The sequence below is a fragment of the Mytilus trossulus genome, chromosome 14, assembly GCF_036588685.1.
Source record: "Mytilus trossulus isolate FHL-02 chromosome 14, PNRI_Mtr1.1.1.hap1, whole genome shotgun sequence".
Classification (NCBI taxonomy): Eukaryota; Metazoa; Mollusca; class Bivalvia; order Mytilida; family Mytilidae; genus Mytilus; species Mytilus trossulus.
This window is the reverse complement of record NC_086386.1, coordinates 35,714,848-35,721,222: the sequence shown is the minus strand read 5'-3', so window position 1 is coordinate 35,721,222 and position 6,375 is coordinate 35,714,848.

The following is a 6,375-nucleotide window of genomic DNA, read 5'->3' as shown; positions in this document are numbered from 1 at the left end:
AAACCGCATATTTAAAGGGAAATAATCCATAACGTCTTGTTTACAACATTACATAGTTAAAAATAGATTGACTCTTACCACTTGTGGAGTGAGTTTTTACTGGCAAGGACAAGGCACAGTTCACAATGTATACTCTGTATATCATTACATCAATGGAGTCCTAAAACCAAAATGCAATCATAAACATTCGGACTCATAAAATATTAAAATATACGATATGACAAAATAACTCCAGTTCATTTATAGTTATACTTCTATCATTACAATGTATAATATAAGTGTACGAATAAATATCCACTTTAACACTTTTCCTTATTTTGTCTAATATGCCGCCATTTATGAAATATAAATTATCTGTGTCAATAATCAAATAGCTATGCAAATTATCTAGTTCTATCGTGACAAATTAACGGTAGATAATAAAATACATGTAGCACGAAGCTAAATAAAATATCGGGTACATCTATCATACTTATGTAATAACCAAACTTTACGAGGAGAACGAAATCATACAACAGAAACTTTGCTAAATTTATCATTTACATGTGAAAATATTAATTATATAATAAAGAAGTTAACTTACAATAATCAGATAATATGTTGTGTCCACAATGAATGAAAACATAACAGGTAATAATTCGGGACACACAATATCGTGCGACTGCAATTTTCAAGTTCCCGTTCAAATCTACCTGGTCAATACAAAATATAAATTGACCGCGAAATCACAATGACCAATCAAATACGTAATTTAAAGTAAGAACCTTTTGAATATTCATGAACTCAATATAAAAAGTAAAGTGTAGATTTGATTTAAATAATAATATTCCTTTATCAAAATTCAAGTTAAACGTTTATAATAAATACAATTAATTACAGAACTTTAAAGATATTTTTACTATTATTTTATAGGCGTAAACATGACACTACTACATTCTCCCCTCTGTTGAAGAAAATGACTTCCATGTCATTGTGTCTTTCTCCCCTCTTATGACCTTGTCGTCCTCGTCAAGCTGTTTACATTCAACTGTTCTCAATAATTTTGATGATAGCCCTCGATAGTTCAATCTCTAAACCTCTAAATCGTCCTGTTTCTGCCTGTCGTTCTAACCAATGAACTTTTTCTAACCAATCTGGTTTAGTTGTAGCCTGCTTTGCTGTAGTTACATAATCTTGCAGGTACTTTGGTGGTTTTCGATTTCTCTGAGGTCTAGCAAGTGTGGTAGGTTCTGGTATGTGACGTGGTGGTGTAGGCAAGTATCTACGTCTTCTTGTTTTCCTGTTCTTGGTATAATACAGCTCCTAAGCCTTGCATGGATGCATCAGTATGTAACTCAAACTGTTTGTTGTTTTCGTGGAAAACCAAGTATAGGTGGTGAAGCTAGTGCTGTTTTAAGAGTTTGGAAAGCCTTTTCTTGAAGATCTCACCATATCCATGATTGATTGTTTGGATCTCGAGGTTTTGGCTTGCGTCTCTTTGACGAGCTTTTCGGTGGAGGCATTAAGTCGGTGAGTGGGTTCGTGGGCACGAGACTCTTAATCTCGGGGTCGTGGGTTCGTGCCCCACGTTGGGCGCCATTTTGTAACAGGGTCGATTCTTGGGTCAAGTAATAATAAACTCTGTTTAGGGTTCGGATTATTTATTATACCAGTAGTATAAAAATAAACTCTGAAATAACAATATCACAATTATAAATAACAGATCTATTATAAAACTCAAGTACCCTAAGTTATACATTATCACATATAGTTATGGTAAAAATACAATGCACTTTAATACTGTGTACTATACTGCGAATACATTTAATAGACAATCAGTGAGCTGATGTCACGTGTACTTTTACTTCTAATTGTGATTCACTACACAAGAATGTAACCCTTGACCGTAAATTATATACTATATAGTGTTTACTATTTTACTATGTGTACGGTACAAAACTAAAGTTAAAACTGCGAACATAACATTAAACTGATCGGAACATAATATATTGTTTGTTCTTTACATACAATTACATTACAACAATAATTAAAATGTAGATACTATTCTCATAAAGACTAATTAAGCCAATATATTAAATATGCTTAAAACCGCATATTTAAAGGGAAATAATCCATAACGTCTTGTTTACAACATTACATAGTTAAAAATAGATTGACTCTTACCACTTGTGGAGTGAGTTTTTACTGGCAAGGACAAGGCACAGTTCACAATGTATACTCTGTATATCATTACATCAATGGAGTCCTAAAACCAAAATGCAATCATAAACATTCGGACTCATAAAATATTAAAATATACGATATGACAAAATAACTCCAGTTCATTTATAGTTATACTTCTATCATTACAATGTATAATATAAGTGTACTAATAAATATCCACTTTAACACTTTTCCTTATTTTGTCTAATATGCCGCCATTTATGAAATATAAATTATCTGTGTCAATAATCAAATAGCTATGCAAATTATCTAGTTCTATCGTGACAAATTAACGGTAGATAATAAAATACATGTAGCACGAAGCTAAATAAAATATCGGGTACATCTATCATACTTATGTAATAACCAAACTTTACGAGGAGAACGAAATCATACAACAGAAACTTTGCTAAATTTATCATTTACATGTGAAAATATTAATTATATAATAAAGAAGTTAACTTACAATAATCAGATAATATGTTGTGTCCACAATGAATGAAAACATAACAGGTAATAATTCGGGACACACAATATCGTGCGACTGCAATTTTCAAGTTCCCGTTCAAATCTACCTGGTCAATACAAAATATAAATTGACCGCGAAATCACAATGACCAATCAAATACGTAATTTAAAGTAAGAACCTTTTGAATATTCATGAACTCAATATAAAAAGTAAAGTGTAGATTTGATTTAAATAATAATATTCCTTTATCAAAATTCAAGTTAAACGTTTATAATAAATACAATTAATTACAGAACTTTAAAGATATTTTTACTATTATTTTATAGGCGTAAAAATGACACTACTACATGATAATCCACATCAAACGAATGGACAACGACTGTCAGTCTTAACAATTCGGAACTTTATACACATTTACTGTTTTATCCAAACTATCTATTCAATTTTACCGGCAAGTGAACAATATGTAAAGATAAAAGCACACACCTCAAATCAACTCATCTAAAATTTTCAGGGAAACACCCCCATCATCTTCATCTACTATTCTTATAAACAAATCAGCTTTATCGTTTGCATCCATGGGGATCAAAAGTACGTTTAAAGAAATATTTATAAAGCACAAATGTTAAAAATGTTCAATGCTAAGTTCGATATCTTGAGATTAGTTTCAGTTGTACGTAGTTAATCAGATCTGTTTTATTTTTATGAGAATGTAAGTACATATATCAGAGGTATCTGTTACACCAAACTTGTCGTCTAAATACACAACAACTTTTATCCCGTCTTTCTGTCAATTTAAAACTAACGGTATTAATACTTTAGGTAATATATAACCGTTTTTTTCTCAAACCAAATGATTAAGATATAGAACTTGTTTTTTCATTGAAATCGTGAATATTTTGTCTGTGTGCATGGAAGATGTCGATGTGATCATTGTCTGACTTATAAAATATAAATCCAAAACCTCTCAGACTAAATATATTTTGACTATTTTATTTATTATGTCTGTTTTGTTCATGCATCGTTGTAAATATAACGTAATTTGATGAAACTGTCGTACAAGTGAGATGTTTAGCGCTATTAAACCAGATTAAATTATCATTTTCTTCATTTAAAAATGCCTGTACTAAGTCAGGAGTATGATAGTTGTTGTCTATTCGCTACAGTTAATAAGTTGCAATTTCCAAAGAGAATAACAAACACGGCACTAACATTTGTAATATAATCATTTATTTAATACTGATACCAGCAAAATTTCAAATTCATAAAAATACAATAAAACTAAGTTGTTGATACATATAGCTTATTATTCGGTTGAACATGCGATATTTATGTATAAATCTTTTCGTATATCTATTTATGTTGTGCGAAAAGAAATGCAGCACTGAAGAGAGATTTATTGAGAACTACTAATATTGTATCTATAAAATGTGTAAAATTCCTTAATAGAACCGAATTTACTTGTTCGGTATTATCATTGCAGTATCTATCATGAGGTACATCATAAGACTTGCTTTATATCTTAGTCTTCTCCTCGATGCTGACACAGATAGACGACTTCAAACAAGAATCTATGATTAATGTGATGATTTTTTTAACTTTTCAATATACTTTATGGCGGCGCGGTACAATTTACCTTCCTGAATTTCGGTGGCTTTTTGTACATTTTTAAGTCAATGTATCTGTATAGTGTAATTACACCAACATACAGTATCTACATGCTTTCGAAAGCTGCAGCATGAATCAGATGTGAAAAAAACCCATACTGGTGAAAATTGGTTTTGGAGATTTTTATAGTCACTACGAGTACAAGATAAACGACAAAAGCACTAATGACCTTAGAATTATAAAGATTGCCAAAAAGTTAACGGTCATCATACATATTCAAATTCAATTTATTGTTTACTATTCTAAAGAAAGTACTTCAAATATCTGTGAATGTTAAATTTTGGGGAGCGTCAGAAGATGATGAAAAATCTTGAATAATACTTATAATAGGGTACCCTTTTCAAACATAATTATCTTCTATGTCCATTACTTTGATTAAAACAAAAATGGGTATGAAGAATATCAGACTTACCGCATTTGATTGAGAAGGAAATCAAAAGAAATAAAACATGCAAAAGTGTCATCATGTTTCTTTTAGATTCAGTCTGACATGACACACTATATTGTAATCAGTCTTGTTAGATTTCACCTTCAGGTGACATTGACATATTTTCTGTAAAAGAATTGTACATGTTTTGATAAGGACGATCTGAAAAAGAGTAAACAGAATTGCACACGAATAATGACAAAAATACACTGTTTGGTTGTTGTAAAAGGGGTAGGTATAAAGGGACACATCCTATTGATTCTGATCTCTGTATATAAAAGATCAAAGGCAAAAGTTAGCAATACATGGTATGATGAAATTATCAGTAATCGTGTGTTGTTTTACTTAAATCTTTTGAGTTCATGTATTTTATTTGGCATGTGCCCCCAAACTTGAGCGGAAGACAAGGGTTGTGGAATACCTTATTTCAATCCCGGTATCTATGATGAGTTTATTCGCGACAAATTTAAGGTTTTCATAAAAGGATCTTTTAATACAGAAAGTGCTCATCACCATTTCGTTTCTAGATTGATATCTTTGTCTATTTGTCAGCAATTTTATGAGTTATGCTATCGAGTATTCATTAAATGAAGATCTGGAAACATAGCTTGACCAACTTTTTTTTACTTGTCTATTTTGACCACGGTGTTGTTTTACATTTGTGTGTCAATCTATACTCTAAATATAGTTTACCTATTGACTAAAGTATCTTAAAACAGCTAATCCAGGAAATCTTAACATAGGCTTATAAACCATGAAAATACGGTCTATGTCAATTGACAACTGTCAGTTAGACATTTACATCCATCCATACATAGTAGATATATTACTTATAGTATCTGAGATGTGGCATCGAGCACACAAACATAACCTTTTGTAACTAATCTATCATGCAATAAGGTCGAGGTCGAGTGACAATTTTCTGAAAGTCATGATGACTTCTCAAGGCATGAACATATCCAATATAGATTCTATTACTCATAATAAGAGAGAAATTGAGATAACAAAACACTCAACATTGTTTTCACTGAACCATGAAAATGAGGCCAAAGACAATGGATATATGAGAGACGGAAACCTTATAACATACGCCATCTGCATACAATGTTAGAAGCAACCTGGTATTCTGATATATTAAACTTTGTATTTGTTTGGCTTTTGAACTTTTTTGATCTGAGCGTCACTGATGAGTCTTATGTAGACGAAACGCGCATCTGGCGTATAAAAAAAATTATAATCCTGGTACTTTTGATAACTATTTTCGTCCCCGAGGGTATCACCAGCCCAGTAGTCAGCACTTCGGTGTTGACATGAATATCAATTACATGGTCATTTTTATAAATTTTCTGTTTACAAAACTTTGAATTTTACGAAATACTAAGGATTTTCTTACACCAGGAGTAGATTACCTTAGACGTATTTGGCACAACTTTTTGGAATTTTGGGTACTCAATGCTCTTCAACTTTGTATTTGTTTGGCTTTTGAACTTTTTTGATCTGAGCGTCACTGATGAGTCTTATGTAGACGAAACGCGCATCTGGCGTATAAAAAAATATAATCCTGGTACTTTTGATAACTATATTAGGCACACTAATCCTAATCTCGTTT